Here is a 22,904-nt window from a genome sequence, read left to right as displayed (position 1 = left end):
CAGCCAGAATAAGGGAAACAAGAGGGAGAGTAATAAAAGGGATAAGAGTTGCAAATTCGACAGCAATAATAATGCTATATATATATATATATATATTCAGTAAAAAACGTTGTTAAAGGGACGTTATGGTTAAGTTGCGCTAGTAAAAACCGATGAAATTCAATGAAAAAACTTTGTTAAAAGGCACGTTATGGTTAAGTTGCGCTACTAAAAACCTATCAAATTCAGTAAAAAAACGTTGTTAAAGGGACGTTATGGTTCAAAGTAAAACCGAGAAACCCCTGAAATTCAGCATTTGTGATGTCATCTTTGATGTCCTGGGTGTTAGTGTTAGCAGTGCACGGTGGTGCGAGTTATGGTTGCTTATCTTACCATAACTGCCGAATTTCAGGGGTTTTCGGTGCAAGGGATGAGTGCCATAGTTGTGTGTTTACCTCTCAATTTGGAAAAATATGTCAACACTCTTAGAGTGAAGTGTGACATTGTAAATTCTTTGTTTGTTTTAGTAAATGGTGTTGCCACTAAAGATAAGAACATTTGGCAACGGTTTAAAGATATTGGAAAGGTAAAAACCGCAATGGCATTTCTATTGGAGCACAATGATTTATGCAAAGTCAATCTGACTGTACAAGACTTGTCTATGCTTGATGTTGAGTCAACAAACAAAAGCAGTGAAGGTTGCAGAAGGGAATAGTTTGCATGACCATTACATTATTTATTCTCTACACTCACGTAGGTGACAGTGTAGAATTGTATCAAATGAAAGCAATGAAAGTTGCACCAATCAGTGTCTGAGAAAAGATGTTAGAAGCTTGTTTTCCTAGTCTTTTTCCTACTGGTACAGGAGGCATTTTGGATGATCAGAAGCTTCCAATCTCTGCTTTAGAATATCGGTGTACAAGAATGTGTTCTGAAGATTCCCGATTCCGCACCATTGTTGAATATATGTTTCACTTATTGTATGAAAGTGAAGTTTAAACATTATGTTATGCTGTTGCTCTTACACTTCAGACCAGAACTAGATTGCATGATCGGAAACTTCGACCCTCCAACATGGTTTGGGACATTAGGTGGCACAGAATATGGTTGGGATGATCTTGCAGAGTGAATTTGTGAAAGTAATCCACAAAAAGAAGACATAGATCAAATGATACCAGGAGAATTGTGTTCCATGAACCCTGGTAGTGTATTGTGGTTCTTTCATCATAGACTTTTAGGCAAGTTACACTTTATATGTAATAAAGAAAATGGTCCACTAGGCACTGTGGAACATTTATTTGGAGGAAAGAGTACCAGGATCCACGTATATATATGCTGTTGTGGATTAAATATCCTACTCAATTTGGGAAGGAAAGTGATGGGTGTGTGATGCAGTTCATAGAAAAATATGTTATTTGTTCCATTCCTGCTCAGCATGTGAATGTAGATGGACTCAATATGGACTCTGTAAGCTAATGTGTTGTTTGTTTTTTTAAGTACAGGGTAAATATCTAGATAGGGGGTGTACAGTCCATGTAGTCTGTTGTTTTCAAGGATCCAAGAAATGTCACTGTTGACTTTGTTTGCAGTTGACTAGGTATAAACCTTCAAGTGTACATAGATGTGAAAGAATTACGTAACTGTGGTGCAGATGCCAATTAATATGTGATCTAAGGCTAGACCTTGTGATTTGTGAATAATGACAACATATGCAAGAAACAGAGAGAATTGTTCTCTGTGTACGTACATGTCTTTCAAAAGAAGGAATTGTGCTATTGTGCAGCCTATTTTCTTTAACTTCTGCAAGTTTTTCAAAGTAGATCTTGACAATCTGAATGTTGTTGTCATGTGGATATGTTTGGAAGCCAACAACTGTACCAATTGTTCTATTGACTAAACCTTGTTCTACATCAAGGTTATGTTTTAGAATTACTCTGCAGTTTAGACACAATGGGGGTCATTACGACCCAGGCGCTAATTGCGCCAACTTTACCACCATGGTGTAAACTACGATTACACCATGGTGGATGGCGGATTTACCGCCCCATTCCAAGGTGAGTGGGGCATTAAATCCCCATTTCCCATTTTCCCTTCCCCATTCCCATTTTTGCCCCATAGGGCATAATGGGAGTGGGGAAGGCGCTAATTACGCCACCGTAAATCATGGCAGGTTAGCGCCATGGATTTGAACGGCTGCTAAAAGCAGCCGTTAAAATCAGAATCAGGCATTAAGGGTTAACAACGGTGTTAACCCTTACCGCCTGGGTCGTAATGAGGCCCAATGTTAACATTTTCACCAATCCAGCTCTGTTGGAGATTGAATTTTCTAGGCTATTTAGTCGTGCTTATTGCTTGCTGACACCTAGGGAGTGTCATGATATGATATGATGTGGCATTTATTTATATGATATGATGTGGCATTTATAATGCACTTGTACACAAGTGTTTCTAGGCACACAAGACAAGGAGGGTGAAACAAAGGGAGGACAAAATAAAGACCTTACTAGGCATTGTGCCATTCAGATCGTGCAAGTGCAGGGAAGAGGGAATGCTAGAAGTGCTAGGTGGAAGTACAGTTAACTCACAAGTGCCGTCAGCGAGTGGCTCATAAGTGCAGAGAGAAGGGACTGTAGGGTTTCAGATACAGACCCTGAAGTTCTGGGGAGCCTGGAGGCAGTGTAATGACAACTGGACATGCAGGATCCTGGGCCCAAGTTCAGAGGGTGACCAGGTAACCAGTGTGTGGGGCAGTCGGTGCATCAGCAGGGGAGAGGAAGAGAGAAGGCAGAAGTTAAAAAGAAGGTCTTGGGTTGCTTCCAGAACCAGAGGTGGTTCTGCTCAAGTTTGAGAAAGGCAGGGAGGATGCCCAGAGGGAGGTCCCAGCCAAGGAGGTAAATCTGCCTTCAACTCTCTGCTTGGAGAAGCGTCTAACCCTCAGAGAGTTGCAGGTGGATGAGTGGAGAGCTCTAGAAGGAAGGAAGATGTTTTAGAAGTGAATGTTGGAGATAGAATGGTCCCAGGTCCTAGAAAATCTTGTGGATGATGCAGAGGGTCTTGATCTTGATTCGTGTAGCCACAGGGAGCCAGTGAAGACATTTCAGAGCTGGAGAGATATGATCCCTGAGGTTGAGGCCAAGGAGAAGTCTTGCAGTGCTGTTCTGGATAAGCTGTAAAGATCAAAGAGTACAGGCATGAATATTTAGAAATATGTTGGAATAGTGCAGTCTAGAGAGGACCAGAGCTCTGGAGACAATGAGCTTCTAGGAGAAGTGAGAAAAGGAAGAATACTTCTGAGGAGGTGCAGCTGATAGTTTGACTTCTTAGAGACATCAGAGATTTGCGGAGAGAAGTAGAGGGTGGATTTAAAGATGACACCAAGGTTCTTAGCCTCACAGGAAGGAGCAGAAAGGGGGCCCAGAGTGGGCGGCCAGAGAGAGGAAAGGAGGGAGCAGGTGTCTCAATGAGGAGGATCTCAGTCTTAATGGCATTAAGGCAGAGATCATTGGCAGCACACCATTCCTGAATTATGGCCAGTCTGGTATGAGAGAAGAAGCAGAGGTGGCTGAGGGGAGCCTGAAAGAGAGCTCAGTGTCATCTGCATAACAGTGAACATTGGCGAAGAAGGTAGGGATGCAGTGGGCAAGAGGTGCCAGGTAGTGTTTGAAGAGCCATTTAGAGAGGTTAGACCCCTGGGGAACACCACAAGTCGAGAGAGAGAGATAGAATAGAGGAAAGACCCCAGTTGGGCCTGAGAGGGTCAGTCAGTGAGAAAGGAGGTCCACCAGGTCACGGCCTGATCAGTAATACCAAGTCTGTTGCAGAGGTGCTTGAGCAGGATGGCATGGTTGACCGTGTCAAAAGCAGAGGACAGATCGAGGAGAATGAGGACAGAAGGGAGATTAGAGTCAAGATTGGAGAGAAAGTTTACACTGGTGTTTAGGAGACCAGTTTCTGTGCTTCTGGCAGCTCTGAAGCCAAATTGATGGCCATGGTGGCAACCAACAGATTTAGTATGTAGATTAAGCTCGGAGATGGCCAGCTTTTCCAAAAGTTTGCCGAGGAAAGGAGTGATGGAGATGGGGCGATAGTTAGCCGGAGAGGAAGGATCGGTCGAGGGCTTCTTTAGAAGAGTGTGCACAGGATAGTGCTTAAGGGGAGGGGAAAGTTGCAGTGGCGAAGGAGTGATTGCAGAAAGCAGCCAAGCCTGGAGCAAGGGTTTTAATGTGGTCCTTGATGGTTCTGGATGAGCAGGGGAGAACCTGCTTTGACAAGACGTTCTAGATTGGACTTGTCTAGAAACATCATCAGGGGTGAACAAAGGAAAGGAAAACGATGAAAGGCAGCCTCAGAAAGGCCTGGGGTGGTAGAGGAGGGGGAAGAGAAGGTAGAGGAAGAGAGGGTTTGATTATGAACTGAGAGGCCAAGGGTGTGCAGAGGGCCTGGAAGGGAACAAGAGTGGTAGAGACTGCAGCAGTATTGGCCAGCTTGTTGCAGATTTTGAAAAGTTTGGCTGAGTTTTTAGATGCCACAGAGGTGCAAGCTTGGATGTTGGCTCTCTTCTTAGAGAGGACAGAGGGTCTGTACTGCCTTTGAAGCAGGTGGAGGGGAATGCACCTGATGCCCTCCACTTCTTCTCTGCTGTCCTATACTTGCATTTAAGGCCTGCAATGTCGGCATCGTACCAAAAGTTGCACTTGGATTAGGCCTTCAAGCGGATCTTCATGACAGGGCCATGGACAGCCAGAGTGTTAGAGATAGAGAGATGAAGGTAAGAGAGGGCTGTGTCAGGGTGAAAGTCAGCCAAAGGTGAAAGAGGAAGAGAGAAAGTAGCAGAAAAATTGTCACTCACACACGCTTCATGGGTCGGATGACCGAGAATGCAGGTGTGCAGGTGGCAGTGCTGGAGTCAGCTTGACCTGCGGGGAAGAGAGAGAGAGGTGGGAAGAAAAGAGAAAATTATCACTTCAAGAGAGAGGAGTAGTGATAGGGTTAGAGAAGGGGAGGTCTGAGGAGATCAGAACATCTAGGGTGTGCCCTGCATAGTGAGCCAAGCCAGAGGGAAGAAGAGAAAGAGAGAGAGAGAGAGAGAGAGAGAGAGAGAGAGAGAGAGAGAGAGAGAGAGAGAGAGAGAGAGAGAGAGAATCAGAGGTTGCGAAAGAGTCTTGAAGAAGTGCTGGTAGCATTCAGGTGGATGTTCAAGTCTCAGAGGAGGAGAAGTTGAGAGATAGAGGCAAGGAGTGAGGAGGAGAGGTCACCCCGCTCAGAGAAGAAGAGGGAGACCTCGCCAGGCAGCCACAGTGAGAGAGAGCCCAGGAGAGATAGAGAGCCTGCACACCAGTCATTCAAAGTAGGAGTAGTGCTGCATTGGAATGATAGAAGCAGGGATCCACTCCGGGAAAATCAAGGCTGTAACCCCACCAGGATGGTTGGTTCTGGGTTTGGAGAGGTTCTTGTAGCCATCGGGAAGGAGAGTGACAAAACTTGTGACAGAGCTGGCCATGAGCCTAGTCTCTGTGAGACCGAGTACATTCAAATCAAGCTCTTCCAGGAGACGGCATATGTCAGAGGAGGGTCTGACAGCTGAACGAGAGTTTACAGTAGTGATGTGGAGCAGGCTTCCACATTTGAAGGACTTCCAGGGAGAGGTACAGGCCAGAGGTACTGCAGAAGTGTTGGAGGTCCCCGAGAATGGGCAGAGGAGGAAGGAAGAGAAGGCAGGGTAGTAAGATAGGGAGAAGAGAGCCCCAAGGGGGTGGCGGAGGATCGAGACAAAAGGGTGGCCAGAGAAGCAGCAGGACGTCATGCCATGCACTTCTAGTTTGCCTGTGGAGCCGATATGCAATATGGGTTGCATTACTTTTTGTAACATTGTTCCATTGAATTGACTGCAGCATGCAAGGGTTAGCATTAAGGACATGCATTTTATATTTTATTGAGTTAATTGTTCCATTACATCAGGAGAAGATGAGTTTTACCCATACAACTCATGGATTAGTCAACAATTTAAGATTAATTTTGCATCTTTAGTAAGCAGACAAGTTCTAATGCTTTTTAAAATGTTAGCATAGGTGAGGTCTATGGAATGACGCATGTTTTGAGTTAGTTCTCTGTACTAAAAATATTGCCAACGATTTAAATTTCCTATGCTGCAGAGTGTTTTGCGGCATTGTTTGTGTCTTGATGTTTGACATTTAGGTTGACATTTTACTGGTGTTAACTGTAGGAAGTCTTCGAAAAAAATAACATGTTTTCGTCCAAACAGCTGTTTGTAGTCAGTTTGTGGGACTTCTTGAATTCTGAGGTGAATTAAAGCCAACATGAGTTTGGAATCCATGGTTACTTCATTTATTGGGAGCACTTTCATTTGTTTAAGAATTCTGTGTACTTCAGTAGCTGTCACAATCCCAGTCAGAAAACCTAGTCCTCACTCAGAAACTCAAGCTAGGCAGAACAAATTACAGCAATCATCAGGTCAAAGGTGAGTGTTACCCTGGCACATATGGCATTTACACAATTCACAGCATTCACTTCCGTAGACATACATGGGTTTCAATAGTAATTCTTTACTCCAAAGATGGCCTTCCAGAGGACCCATTTACAAGCAGCAGCAAAGGACTATTCAATTGTCATTGGGGACTACTTAAGTCCTGCCTCCACTGGGAAGCACGCTTTGTGTCTGCTCCGCTGACAGCGGTGTAACGCTACCAGCGCTTTTCCTCAAAAACTAAAGAAAAAAGCAAGGATAAAAAAAATCAGTTTTTGCGACAATTTCAGTACATCACAGATAACAGATAAGATTTACCTGACAGAAGTTTTCCTCCGCCGCCGCCCTCACAGTTGAAGAATATTCGTCTGTCTGCAGCATCACCTCCATCACCTCCATCAGAGGTTTTTACTAGCAGCCGCAGTATTGTTTCAGTCTGAAGTTTTCAGTCGTAAACGCAGCACCTGCCGAAGATATTCCGTAGCATTGCGAAAACCTGCAGAAAAAACAAAAAGTATTTTTGTTATAAAGACAAACATTACAGATTAATAGAGACAACGTATTTAAAAGTGCTCACGTACCTGAAGTTTCCTCAAGTTATTCACCTCACAGTTGTTACCGCGCTCCATTTGAAGGCTGCAGTTACTCCGAATTTGCAGACTTACGTTAAAAACGTTTTCTCATCCTGAGTAACATCGCAGCCATCCCACATTTATTGTTTTATCTTCATTGAGAGTAATCTCATCCTTTGAAGCACGCATCATTATCATGAGAGATCTCTCCAACATAGGGTATCATTTAAAACCTTAGAGGACTATAGTGTATTCATCTGCTTACTTACCTAAAGACTCATATGTTTCTAAAGATAGACACTTGCATCAAAGAAATCTTGAGTTCTTCAGTATCCGTTCAAAAGACAGTGGGATTCATTAACTGTCTGAAGGTCATTCAGACCCAATGCAATTGGGAGGTGTTCAAGGTCCAATTTCAAAAGAAGAAAGAGAAAGAAGAAGACAGCAGAATGTGTGCCTCTATTGTGGTTTAGCTGGTCATCATCTTCACAACTGCCCAGTGAAACCTCCATGGAAACCAGTAGGAGCAAGGTGGACAGGAGTATAACATACTCCGTTGACAAGGTGGACAGGAGTATAACAAAAAAGGAACTGTCAGAAAACTCCAACGCCTGACAAGTGTAGAGATCGTCTTGTGGAGACCACAAAGGAAATTCAGATCTCACATTTTGTTGTCCTAGCTATCTTAAGTAGTGACCTTCAACTTTCCAAAGTATATGCTCTTGAAGCATATGTGGACAGTGGTGCGATTGGAAACTACATAGATTACGAAATAGCAGGCAATATGGGTATTGGTATGCACCCAAAGTCTGTGGTAGAGAATGTCACCACAGTAGATGGTACTCACCTAATATCCGGACCAGTGACGAAGTGTACTGAAGTCTGTAACTTGCTTTGCCAGGATGGACATCGAGAAAATATTTTGTTTAACCTAATAAGTGCTTCATAGTTAAAAATAATCTTAGGTATTCCATGGTTAGAGAAACATAATCTACAGATTAATTAGTGGGCCAGAACCTTAGTATTCACTGAGGAATGCAAATATTCCTGCTATGTCCAAGACTTCGGAAAAGAAGTTCAAGCGATCTCAAGAGAAAATCCCACTTTAGGATTAATAGGAATTCTACCCCCTAAGTATCAGGACTTTTAAGCAGTTTTTGAAGAGGAACAGGCCAACGTGTTACCTCCACATCGGCCATATGACTGCCAAATCAACTTAATCCCTGGTTCTAAAACTCCATGTAGTAGAATCTATGTCTTAACTGAACAAGAAAATATTCATTTGAAAACATATTTAGATAACGACCTAGCCAAAGGTTTTATTCGTCCATCCAAGTCCCCTATGGCATCTCCTCTGTTCTTCGTGCCCAAGAAGGGGACCTTCGTATCTGCATAGACTATCATGCTCTGACCCAGATCACAATTAAGAACAGATACCCCCTTCCACTCATACCAGTGTTAATGGCCCAAGTCAAAGATTCAAAAGTTTTTACCAAACTGGACCTCAGAGGAGCTTACCATTTATTGAGAATCAAAGAAGGGGACGAATGGAAAACTGCCTTCTGCACAAAATATTGTTTGTACGAGTATCAAGTTATGCCTTTCGGCTTATGCAATGCTCCAGCAGCTTTTCAGAACTTTATGAATGATGTCCTACGAGAACTACTAGACGTTTGTGCCGTAGTGTATCTCGATGACATTATGATCTATTCAGGCTCAGCCCAGGAGCACGTAACTCATGTGAGTGCAGTACTTACAAAGCTACGGCAACACAAGTTATTTGTCAAGCTGGAGAAATGCTAATTTCATATGACCTCAGTGGAGTTCTTGGGATTCACCCATTCACCATTGGGTATTCAAATGGACAACAGAAAGGTTGAGGCAGTTCTAAATTGGACTTCACCTACATCAGTGAAAGGAGTCCAAAGTCTGGGATTAGCCAATTGTTATAGATGCTTTGTGGCAGGATTTTCCCAACTAGTCCATCCAATAACTTCGTTATTACAAACGCACAAGAAACTTTCTTGGACCCAGAAAGCAGAAGAGGCTTTCCAGACCTTGAAGAATCACCTTACTATTGCCCCATTTTAAGACACCCACACCCGAGTTACCATTTGTGGTAGAAACTGACACATCCAGTGCTGCAATGGGAGCTGTATTATCTCAAAGAGACCCGTAAACTGGACAATTGCATCCTGTGGCCTTCTGGTCAAAGAAGTTTTCAACAGCAGAGTTAAATTACAGCATCACAGATAAAGAATTGTTATCAAAAAAGAACCCTTTCAAGGAATGGAGGCACCATCTATTGGGTGCCCAACATACAGTCACAGTCCTCACTGACCACACAAATCTGCAATATCTAAGCATTGAAAAGGCTCAGTCATCCCGACAACTACATTGGGCATTGTTTTTTGTGGAATATGATTTTGTCATAACCTACTGCCCAGGTGTATGTAATGGAAAAGCAGATGCCTTGTCACATATTGGAGAAAGTGAGGAAGTCCATAGTATTCCAGACCCAGTGAGCATAATTCCGGAGGAAAAGGTGCTAGGGGTCACTGGATGTTCAGAGGAGGACCTAAACTCAAAAATTCTACTTAGCATGACCACTTCCGAGTTAGAGGCCTGGGAGTCAAAGGGAACAAAGTGCCTCATTCAAGAAGGTTTACCCTATTACCAGAGTTGTCTTCATCTTCCAACTCAGGAACTACAAAGGAAGGTCATAGCAGATTACCATGGAGCAATACTAGTCACCCTAAGACTACAGCCAAAATCAAAAGACATTTTTGGTGGCCAACATGGTGCAGGGATATCATAGATTACATCCAAACCTGTGGTTGTTGCGCCCAAAACAAAATGTCAAAGCAGAGACCAGTGGGACTCCTACAGCCTTTGCCTTTTCCACCAGCACCATGGAACACCATTTCTATGGACTTTATTACTGAGTTACTCCCTTGTTCGGGTTATAATACAATTTTAGTAATGGTGGACTGCAAGATGGCTCATTTTATTGCCCCCCATTTTATTGCCCTCAAGGGACTTCCCTCGTCATCAGTTTTGACAAAAGTATTTCTGGAACAAATTGTACGTCTTCATGGATTTCCGTCAGCAGTGATCTCTGATAGAGGGAGTCAATTTGTGTCTCAATTCTGGATTTTTTTTTGCGAGTTGGCTAAAATTGAAGTACGCTTATCTACCAGTCACCATCCACAAACTGACAGTCAAACTGAGAGACCCAATCAAACCCTAGAACAATACCTTTGATGTCTTCTCCACCAAACAGATTATTATTGGGTGGATGTGCTCTGGGTTGCAGAGTATCCTTACAATAACTCTGAACACGCCTCCACAGGTTATACGCCTTTTTTTTCTTAATGGTTCACTTCCTCGGACCTCTACCTTTGATCCAACAGATTCTCTAGAGATGCCTGCAGTACAAAATCTTCATGAGAACGTTACCCAAGTACGGAAGGAGGTCTTAACGCATTTAACTACAGCAAAAGAAAGTCAGAAGAAATTTGCAAATAAACTTCGACGAAAACCTCCAGATTACAAGGTGGGAGACAAAGTGTGGTTAGCTTCTAAGCACATCGCTCTGAAGTGCCCCTGTAAATTCCAGCCTATATTTCTGGGCCCATTTTCTGTGGAAGCTAACATTAATCCTGCAGCAGTTAAGGTAAACCTACCATCTCACATGGAAATTCATCTGGTGCTTCATTTTTCCATATTGAAACCAATGAACACTGGGACCAGACTACAAAATCACCCAAACCCATGATTTTGGAAGGGGAACCTGAATTCGTAGTGAAAGAAATCCTGGATTCTAAAATAGTCAAAAGGAAATTGTTCTACTTAATAGATTGGAAGGGTTTGGTCCACAAGACAAAACTTGGGAACCTAGTTCAAATGTTCAGGCTCCCAAATTGCTTCAGAAGTTTCATCAGAATTACCCAACCAAGTCAGGGCCAGAGGGTTCATCCTTGGGAGGGGTCTTGGGGGGGGGTGGAACTGTCACAGATCCAGTCAGAAAACCAAGTCCTCACTCAGACACTCAAGCTAGGCAGAACACATTACAGCAATCAGCAGGTTAAAGGTGGGTGTTACCCTGGCACATATGGCATTTACACTATTTACAGCATTTACTTCCATAGACTTCCATGGGTTTCAATAGTAATTCTTTATTCCAAAGATGTACTTCCAAGAGGTCCAAAGAGGACCCATTTACAAGCAGTAGCAAAGGACTATTTAATTGTCATTGGAGACTACTTAAGCCCCACCTCCGCTGGGACGGGCGCTTCGCATCTGCTCCACTGACAGCGGTGTAACGCTACCGGCGCTTTTCCTCAGAACCTAAATAAAAAAGCAAAGATAACAGAAATATCAGCTTTTGTGACAATTTCACAGTATCACAGATAACAGATAAGACTTATCTGACAGAAGTTTTCCTCTGCCGCCCTCATAGTTGAAGAATATTTGTCCACCCAGAGCATCACCTTCATCAGAAGTTTTCACTCGCAGCCGCAGTGTCGTTTCAATCAGAAGATTTCACTTGAAGCCACAGCACCTGCCATAGGTCTTCCGTAGCATTCTGAAAACCTGCAGAAAACACAAAAGGTATTTTTATTATAAAGACGAACTTTACAGATTAATAGAGAAGCCGTATTTAAAAGTGCTCACGTACCTGAAGTTTCCTCAAGTTATTCACCTCACAGTTGTTACCGCACTTAAAGGCTGCAGTTACTCTGAATTAGCAAACTTACGTTTAAAATGTTTTCTCATCCTGAGTAACGTCGCAGCCATCCTGCATTTAATGTTTTATCTTCATTGAGAGTAATCTCATCCTTTGAAGCATGCATCGTTGCAGTCAGTGCACCAAATCCCCAGAACCTGCAAAGAGGAGGGAATACAAAACAAAATTAGCATGAGAGATCTCTCCAACGTAGGGAATTGTTTAAAACCTTAGAGGACTATAGTGTCTTCATCTGCTTACTTAACTAAAGACTCAGATGTTAGGCACTCTCCATCAAAGAAATATTGAGTTCTTCAGTATACCAAGCTCAGCAATTGTTTTCACCATTTTCAATGTGCCCCTGTTAAAAGCAGAATAGAGAGCTCCACAATTACAAAACACAGGTGAGAAGGGAGGGGGGAATTTGTAGGTGTTTATTCACACCTCACACAGTAGTTACCACAGTTAAAAGTTGTTACAGTATATATATTGTTGTTATCTGTCTGCCTCACAGAAAAATAATCCAAAGGGCTTCCAGGTATCAGGTCTACAGGTTGAAGGGGGATTACGCTCCCAAACTATAAGCAATAAGCCCTGATCCACGGGGGTATTATCGAGTCAGGTAAAGCCCTTGGCTCTGTAATGCCCCCGCGGCGAGGGGCTTATTGCTATTAGTACCCTGCAAGACTGGGGTACTAATAGCATTCTTTTCTGTTCCGCAACGCTGCATTTGGTGTGACATTATTTTTGCAGGGGTAGATTTGGGCTATGTGGTACAAACACATGTTTTCCAAAGAAGAACTTCCGTTTGGGTAGTAGGTGTCTATTAAATTGTTTTTTTTTTTAATGTCCTGGTTGTTGGGATCATTTGTTTCTATCTCTTGTTAGAATTTCAGTACTATTTTTAGGGATGTAGCTGGACCAAGGTTTAACCAGACAATGGGGGTCATTACGAGTGTGGTAGTCTGGAATATGGGTGCCAGTTGCATCATACCGGCACCCATTTCCACACCACCACACTACAACCCTGCAGGCAGAGGCTGTCACTCCCGGCAGGTCAGACCTCTGGGCTCCATGGCACCCTCCGACAGGGTTTTCACAGAAGCATCGGCACCATTAGCAACGGTGCTGGTGCTTTCGTCTCCCCACTTCCATGGAGTCCTTTGGGGCTCCATGCGAATGGGGATTAACATTTGCCAGTGCCTGACCTCCTGATCCACTGGGACTTGTAATGTCCTGGTGGCACCGGGAAGTCAGGCGCTGGTAAATTACTGGCAGTACATGTATACATGTGTACTTGTATACTTGCCAATATGATGCATTTAAATATGTAAGTGGTAATAAAGTGTTGTTTTTTTTCTTTGTATTGTCAGAGTTGTAGTTGCACGTTTTATATTTGAAAGTTGGACTACAAGTCCCAGAATGCAGAGAAAAAATTAGGACTGAATAAGCACCTACAGATTGGAACAGGTTATATTAGCATGTATGCATGGAATATCATATTGAACTTGCACACTCCAAATGCCATTTAAGCATGTTGTACAAATCTTTTCAACGTGATTTTCAATTTTTGTTAGAAAAAAGTTACACACGGTGCTGCTATAAATGCACATATGCATTTTATAACGCTCATGAAAATGTTCCTAAAAAGATACGATTTTAAATGACAGCATTGCACGTATTTACAACTTGATGTGAGCAGGTGCTTGATGCTGCAATGCATGGATTTTGCTGGAGTGGTTTAAAAAGAGAATATGCTTATTGAGAAGCTTATTACAGGGTAAGTAGCAGGAACCCTCTATGTATGTATATATATTTGTAAAAGAGTTGCAGAAAATACTTTAGAAATAGAAGCATACCTGTGCTATCTATTGTTAGATGCCAATGTTGAATCTGGAAATAATAATGGTGAGTTTCACAGTAGTGTTTGTTGCAGATGGCTGTGATTAACATGGGATATGTACTCTCAGAGTTTAAGTGTACATCTGAAGTGTTGAACTGAGATGACAGGGTTAGGTGTAGAGTTTTTGGATGGTTAAGTTGCACTATTTAAAACTTATAAAATTCACTGACATAACTTTGTTAAAGGGAAGTTATGCTTAAATTGTACTAATAAATACCTATCAAATTCACTGAAATACATTTGGATGGATGAGTGACTCTCTGAAAGCAGCTAATGAGGGAGTGTTGAGAACATGAAAGTGGAAAGGGTAGAAGGGCTGCCCCTGTGTTACAGGGTCCACCGACACCACGGTAATCCGTGGTCGGCACATGCCACATCCAGGTCTTTCAAAGATGCCTGCCATGGAAAGGGGACTGTGAGGATTCGTCAATGAGGCGTTCTGGTTGTGGTTTACAGGAAAAGAGGGTAGTAGGTATTTTGATTGTGTGTAGCGAAGATGGCTATGGCTGTGACTTTGAGGAAGCAGAGTGTGTGGATTTTTGGAGATTGTTCATTTCAGTCATTGAAGGTGTATGCTGAAAATCTTGACATCTTTGGAAGTATTGAATTGGCAGAAGTGGATGTTTTGTGGCATGCATTTTGTGGCTTAAACTGGGCAAGCTTGTTCACATTCTGTCAGAGTATGGCTCACTTAAAATGTCCAGACATTGTAATTGTGAATGGGACAGTTTGGGGTATGTGACTCCAATGTATTTGCAGGTTGCCCTGAAGGTTTTCTTGAAACGCCTGATGGAACTGCTTCCTGCTGCAGGGTTTTTATTCTGAAATTAATCAGAGGCAAACATGGAGATGTCCAAACTGTTTCAGTACACAAATGCAAGAATCGAGGCAGCTTGTCAATAAAGCTTTATCTGCTTTGTTATATGCTGCAGGAATTTCATCTTTTCAGAATGACAATATAAGGTCTGTTGGTGTCAATTCTTTTCGTGAAGATGGAGTTCATTTTACAGATTTTCTTTACAATGTTAGAAATACATTGAAAAGGTTCCTGTAAGAAAATTGTAAGGGAAGATCTACAGTGTACACTACTACTGTACATACAAGCAAAAAGGAATCTATGTGTTCACTGCAACCACAAACAATTGCGACGGCCGAAAAATGCTGACTTTATTTTCTTTTTTTTCATTAAACCCCTTTTACACCACATAGATATGAAGACCCCCCGCAGCACCCCATATTAATATAATTTCCCATACCCCACACATATATGTGTGGTGTAAAGGGGATATTTTAAAAAAAAAAGTCAGCCGTTTTGGCCGTCGCATTTGTGAGGCGACATTTTGGGCCATTTCCAAAAGAAGGTGTTTGTAAACAACCCCCCCCCCACAAAAATAAAGGTTCTTTTCATAGCCACAACTAAAGAATAGATAACTGAAATTGTGTTTAATTTCCCCTGTGTAAGTGAAGATAGACACAAGAGATACAATGTGCAAGGGTGTTTATTGAACACAAGGGTTGGATAAACTCCTATCTGGCACAAACTCTAAGGATGGGCACATGCTCTACCACCAAATAATAAACTAAACCGGTCCTAGTAGTTTCCATCAAAATTGGATGGCCTATACTAAAGAAACCTATTACTTACCCTTATACTACTACAACAAATAAATGCACAGGAAAATACAAATGTAAAAGAAAACAGTGTTCAAAATGAAAAATCATTGTGATTGAGTTAACAAACTCCCTTCCCCATGTTTCTAGCACAGGACAAGGTGGCACACTCAGGCTTTAAAACCCACTCTGGTTCTTAGGCACGAGGATGCAGCTCAGGACATGGGCCATGGCCTTCTACAAAAAGTATCTTGTTCGCAACAAGTCTTTTGTTCGTAGGATGCCTTGGGCGTGCTCAACAAAACAAAGTTTCTTTAAAAATTCAACACCATCACAATCCTTCATGATTTCTCAGTTCAGAACCTCCAGGGTTCACAATTCACAATAGGTCTCCCTCGATCGGCCTCTGACCTTTTACTCACAATTCTCTCATAGTTCCTTACAGGCCTAGCTCTGTTGGGCTCAGACCTTCCATTCAGGAAGGCTTTTCCCATCGAAGACTTGCTAATTTTCAAGGGGTTTCACAATACCGTGGCATGACCACTTTAATTGCCAATTACTTTCTCTTTCACCATTTCACAATTTCAGGGTTTTCAAAGTGTCTCAAAGACCAGATCTCAAAGACCAGATTCCCCTGAATTGGGCTCAAATCTTTCAGCATTCAAAATTATCCCCTTTCACTCGGGAACGTAACTGTTGCCTTTAAACATTATTTCCTTTCATCTGTAACACGTCATAGTTCAACAAAATTTTCAATGAGACTTTCAAATAGGCATTATTCTCTCGCAGGACCACTCAGTTGGTTTGTATCACTATATTTCTTTAGGAACAATTGTGGTTGCCGTGTTTTCTCTCAACTCGCTCTAGATACAGTTTCAACCATTTCACACCACTAGACATTTGCTTTCTTTCAAGCTGTGTGTTTATCGCACTTCAAAGCTCATGCTTTCAATCTTAGTACCCCTCCCCAATTCAGTTCTTCATAGGGGGTAACACAGACATCTTCACAAGGGCTCAAAGAAGGACACAGCAGGCCTCACGGCAGCTTTTGGAACATGCTGCCTTTCTGTATGACTTTCTCCGAGTTTCTCCACCAGTCAACTCTGGGCAGAGAAGGATTTGTGGTTATGCCCTCTGCTCTGTGGCTCCCTGCAGCTTTCCTGAATTCAGATTGCAGCCATTCAGAAAGGGCTGTCCTTTCTCATGCCCAGCCTTGTTCTCTTGACTTCTCAGGGTTTTCTCTCAGTAGTACTTGGACTCCGTTTGCTTTATAAAAAGTGTTGTCTTTGGACTGCATGTCCCACAATGCAACAGTCTTAGTCTTGCTCCCAATTCACCAGCTTCACCAAATGGCATCCAGGCGGTTTTGGGAGCTGCAGGGTTTTAAAGAGGATATCCTTTTGAGGTCAGGGTCTTCCCACCTGCCCCTCAATGGCCTGGGCTTAATTGTCTGGCCCAGGGGAGAATCTCTTGCTTGAGCACTGCTAGGTAGCCCCAGCTGCTCCTGGTTTGGCTCCCTGGAGTCACAGCTGCCTTGCTATACTGCCGCCTTCCCTGTACTCAAAGGTTCAAAGTTGGGGTGGGCAAAAGACCCTCTCTTACAGGTATCTTGGCCAAATGTCGCCCCTTTGTTCCCACATGTAGGCGGTTGTAACACCACCAAGGAATCCTAGTTTGCTGTAGGGGGGTGAGAGGAAATAACCCAAAAAGTTGAAAATGTTTTTTTTTCTGAAAATGCCAATAAAATGACGAACAAAGAAGCCTGCGGTTTTTTCCTTGTAGGTGCTAGGAACAAATGGGGCCTCATTACGACCCTGGCGGTAAGGGGTTAGCGCCAGCGTTAGCTGCGCCGACCCCTTACCGCCAATCACGAGTTCCCTTTCCGCCATGGCGGATTTTACACCTGCTTCTAGCGGGTGTAAAAAACCATGGCGGTAAGGGAACTTGATGTTAATTACGCCACCGTAATTTACGGTGGCGTAATTAACGCCTTCCCCACTCCCATTATGCCCTATGGGGCAAAAATGGGAATGGGGAAGGGTAAATGGGGATTGGGGACTTACCGCCCCGCCGACCTCGGAATGGGGCGGTAAGTCCGCCAACCACCATGGCGTAAACGTAGTTTACGCCATGGTGGTAAAGTCACGGCCCAGGCGGTAACTTACCGCCTGGGTCGTAATGAGGCCCATGGTTTGCTATGCTGAATTCCCCATTTTCCAGGCTTTCAAGAACAGGTTGAGTGGAAACCCAAAGAACATATTTTAATATGGTTACCAACTGTTTTGTGGGAAGTAGGCGATTTTGGGCTTTTTTCCAATAGCACATGCATGGACAGAAAGGAAGAAAAGCTGAATGGGAGGACAGAAAGGCATACATTTTTGAAAAGTAGACAAGATTCCAAGTTTAGGAAGAGGTGACTTGCGCACGTTAGGCAACAACTATGTATGGAAATATTCCATAGTTTGTTGAAAAGTTGTGAAAATGACAGAAAAAAAAAGATTTGTGGTGGACATGGTTGGCCTGTAAGGCAATGGCTTTTCTGAATTTTGAGAAAAGCAATGCTTCATTACATTCACCCGACTCTTCTAGTTTAGGAAATCACCCATTTTTTGTAAGGTTTCACAAAAAAGCAATACCACAAGCCAAAAACGGAGCCATGGTACACAGCTTGAAATGTCTGAAAATTGTGAGGTTTTTCCACCAAATTTCAGAGACATTTCCCTCTGCCCACCCACCAAAACACGGCGCCAACAACAGATGTCCTACCTTCGTGCATTTCCACAGGTGTCCCAACAAAAACGGTACCTCACATGTCTGGGTGCACCTACCTGGGCGCAAAGGGAAAACACTAACCCACTGGTAACCCCAAGACTTTCGTCAGAGCAGATTTTGCTCATGTGGACAACCTACAGATTTGGGCCTAGGGTGTCGAAGCCACCAAAGAAAACAGGGAACCCCATGCATTTCCTAAAAGAAGACACCCGTGGGAATCCACAGAGGTCTGGCTTTCGCGAAACGCCCCAGAATTTATTACCCACAATCCCCAGCAAAATCTGAAATTCGGCAAAAAAACACAATTTCAGATATTTCACTCTGGACACCAACCGAAAAATGCAGCCAACACCACATGCCCTACTGTCCCGTGTTCCCACAGGTGTCCCCATGAAAACGGTACCTCACATGTGTGGGGCACAAAGAGAAAAGCCTAAAACACTGATAATCCCCAGTCTTTCGCCAGAGCAGATTTTCAGGAATTTTGCTCATGTGGACAATCTACAGATTTGGGCCGAGGGTGTCAAAGCCACCGAGGAAAACCGGGAACGCCATGCATTTCCAAAAAGAGGACACCCGTGTGAATCCACAGATGTCTGACTTGTGCGAATCGGCCAGCCAACAACACATGTCCTACCTTTCCATGTTCCCACAGGTGTCCCAATGAGAGGCAGACCTCATATGCGTGGGTGTCGTCACCTGGGTGAGTTTGGGATAATCATTTGTACAGTAAGTGCTCTTTAGTGCTCTCAGTAAAGAATAAAGGACTGTCAGTATTCCCATTCACGTGCACCTTTGCTCACACTTCTCATACATACAGATCACAATACAGTCGGACAGGCAAGGTGGGGTTTAGCACAAGGAGGAATCTCCTTGTTTACCACAAGGAGGAACGTTCTTGTGAGCAGTGAAACCACGACAAGGCACCCACCGTTTCACTGGCCATTCATACACCTTTCGTGTTTGCAGTCAGTAGGCATCCATTTCAGCAGTCACACCTCTACCAAATCACTTGCACCACATCAAGCATTTCTGCACACTTATAGCATGTGGACATCTGCGTACAACACAACCGTGTCTCTAGCAATATGTTTCACATCATTTTCCAGCACTTGCATATCAACAGTGTCTGCATTCAAATTCTCATGTGCCACCAATCATATCTGCACACTCACAGCAAGTGCACATCTGCTCACAATGCAACCATGTCTCCAGGCAATATCTTTCACATCATTTTCCAGCAATTGCATATCAACTGTGCCTACATTCAAATTCTCATGTGCCACCAATCGTATCTGCACACCTGCACACTCACAGCAAGTGCACATCTGCTCACAATGCAACCGTGTCTCCAGGCAATATCTTTCACATCATTTTCCAGCAATTGCATATCAACTGTGTCTGCATTCAAATGGCATGTGTCTCCAATCATATCTGCACACTGATAGCAAGTGTGCATTGGCTCACTTGGGTACCTGGCCTACAGGCGCAGTCTTTCACACCAACTTTGAGTATGCCCATAGCAAGTATGTTCAAACAATCATATGTGCAACCATAGCCTCACTGAAGCAGATCACCGCGGGACTAGGAGACTACACGGACACTCACCCAAGAGTAAGAGGTGTCACCCTCTAACATTGCTGAACATAAGAATTTCAATTCCAACCATCCGGGAACACACTAACCCTAAAATTGCCTTGAGAAAGACCTCAAAGGTTAAAACACGTGTCGGCACTAATGGAATAAAAGTATATCACATACTCTGTAACACATATGGAGTTTTAGCAAATAATATGTTGGTCACAAGAGTGACAACCAATGTGTGAATTACTGAAGGAAAAATAAATCAACAAATGTTGCAAACACCTAACGTGTGGAAATTGATACTCATTGGATACTAAGGAACCACTGTCCAGCGCCTAATTTCAGGTTTTTGGATCTCAGTAACCCAGAACAACCATACCCACACTAAACAGACATCCTCTAACATGCTAATAATTTTACAGTTCTGGGAAAATGCATTCACAGAAAGGACATCTGCATGTACTACGTACCTTTACCTCACTCACACATCAATCATATCTACCAAAGACATTTCAGTTACACCACACATAACAATAGTTGAGGTAAAACAATAAAGAAGGCCGGTGGTACGAGGTATGCAAGACACTGCCGCCATATCGATGGTGTCAAAGTACCACTTTCATGACACTTAGACATCAAGGGAGGGAGCCAAAATGGTGTGTACTATTTTCAAAAGACACCTCTTGAGGGGAGGGAATCGGAATGGTGTCCCCATCTTCTCCAATGCACCCCTTCAGTACAGGGAGCGGGACATATGTTTTTTTGTAAGCCAAGTCTCAGGTAGAACGAGGCGGAATCGCGTTCCTTTCCAATGTACGCCTGAAGCGGAGGGAGCTTCACTAGCGTTTTTATCTAATGCAGGCCTTGAAGTGGAGCGAGCTGCACTAGCATGCCTTACCAAGGCACCCCAAAGGGGAGTGAACCAGAGTGGTGTTACCTTCTTCTCCAAGGCATGCCTCAAGTGGAGGGAGCTGGAGTGGCATTCCTTTGCAAGATACGCCTCAAGTCAAAGGAGCCAAAAATGCGTTCTTTTGCAAGTCACACCTTGCACAGATGGAGCTAGACTGACCTTTCCTTCTAAGGAGCTTCACAGACATTTCTTTCTAAAGCAGGCCTGAAGTGCAGTGAGCTGCACTAGCATGCTGTGCCAAGACACCCCAAAGGGGAGTGAAGCAGAGTGGTGTTCCCTTCTTCTCCAAAGCACGCCTCAAATTGATGGAGCTAGAGTGGCATTCCTTTCCAAGATACACCTGAAGTGGAAGGAGCCTGAATTGCAATCTTTTGCAAGTCACATCTCGCACAGACCTACCATGCATGGAGGGCCAAGCACACACCCATGCATCTTAGCCATTATAAATCAGCAGGCACCTCCTACAAAAGGGCTATTATAGAAGCCAAACGAAATGTATTTAATAGAAGAATTGAAAGTTCTCAACATAACACTAAAGAACTCTTTTGTATTTTGAAAGAGAAAGAAAGTACTAACCATAGTATGGCAGAGAGAACCATTAAAGACAATGGGCCTCATTACGACCCAGGCGGATTTCGCGGTGCTAAATGCACCGCGAAGCATGGCGGAAAGCCGCCGATAGCGCCATGGGGGTTGGCGGATTTACCGCCCCATTCCGACCTTGGCGGGGCGGTAAATCCCCAATCCCCATTCTGCCCTTCCCCATTCCCATTTTTGCCCCATAGGGTATAATGGGAGTGGGGAAGGAGTTAATTACGCCACCGTAAAATACGGTGGCGTAATTAACAACGAGGTCCCGTAGCGCCATGGTTTTCTCCGCCTGGTAAAACCAGGCGGAAAAGGCCGCCATGGCGCTACGGGAACTCGTAGTATGGCGGAGAGGTACGCCATGCACTACGCTGGCGTAAAACCCTCTCCGCCAGGGTCGTAATGAGGCCCAATACCACCAGGTGTAATGTAATTCAACAAGCCATGCACGACAAATGATACACTATTAAAGAAAACATTATGAAAAATGCAACAAATTGGAAGGCAATGAACTTAAGTCAGCTGAGTGGACTTATAAAAGATCTCCTGATATCCCAGTTTTAGATTTTTTTACACATTACGGAAGAAGATCTAGAAACTATTATTAAACAACTTAAAGCCACAAAATGCAAAGATGATATTTACACCACCATGATGATTAAAACCTGCTCCCCTACTATCACTACGGCAATCTGTAAATTCATTAATGCTTCTTTATCATCTGACTCTGTACCTCAAGATCTTAAGAAAGCATGGGTTCTGCCCATCCTAAAGAAGCCAGGCCTATCAGTGGATCTCCCTAATAATTACAGGCCCATTACCAATACTGCCTTTTTACTTAAGATCCTTGATTGTGTGGCCTAAAAACAGATATCAGAACACTTAAAAAAATATCCTATTCTAAATGATCATCAGTCCGGGTTTTGTGTTGGCTTTGGTACTGAAACTGCTTTATTAGAACGTAAGTCCAAGTTACTATCATGCATGGATCGTAATGAGGCTTCTTCACTTATGTTGCGTGATCTCTCTGCGGCCTTTGACCTGGTGGATCATTCAATCATGTCCACAAGGTCGATAATTTTTCCCCTATTGCAATTGACTGGGTCTCATCATTTCTCAACAATCGAGACAGTAGGGTGTTCTGTGGTATGGCAGATTCTGAGCCCATCACGATTTCTTGTGGTGTACCACAAGGGGCTTGTACCTATCCATGTTTTTATAACATCTGCACCGCCCCATTGTTTGCTATGTTAGATCACGAGAACGTAATATTCACTAATTTCGCGGATGACACGCAGTGTGTCATCCCGTTATCTGGATCACTTGACTTGGATGAATTGGCCATTCAAAAAGTCTTTACTAATATTGAAACCTGGATGGTTATCAATAAGCTAGCAATAAATAAATCCAAAACGGAACTTCTCGTTATTGGTTCTTCACAAATATTTAACAAACGTGGTCCTAGTTATGATAGTTCTCAGCTGGGAGACGAAACTATTATCTCGTTAAAAAAAGTGAAAACGCTTGGTGTTACGTTTGATCAGAGATTATCTATGAAGCAACATGTGAGCAGTTTGGTGTTATTGTGTGCCTATTACATACAACTGCTGGCACACGTAAGACCTTTAATTTCCCAAGAAAACACAGAGACTATTGCTAGAGCTATAATAGGCTCCAAAATCGATTATTGTTCAAGTCTTCTATTAGGATTGGATAAACCAACCTCAATAAACTTCAACTATGTCAAAATGGCGCTGTTAGATTTGGTATGA

This window comes from Ambystoma mexicanum, chromosome 1q (assembly GCF_040938575.1).
Source record: "Ambystoma mexicanum isolate Mex_15411 chromosome 1q, UKY_AmexF1_1, whole genome shotgun sequence".
Lineage (NCBI taxonomy): Eukaryota > Metazoa > Chordata > Amphibia > Caudata > Ambystomatidae > Ambystoma > Ambystoma mexicanum.
The sequence above is the reverse complement of the archived record's forward strand: the minus strand, read 5'-3'. Positions refer to the sequence as shown.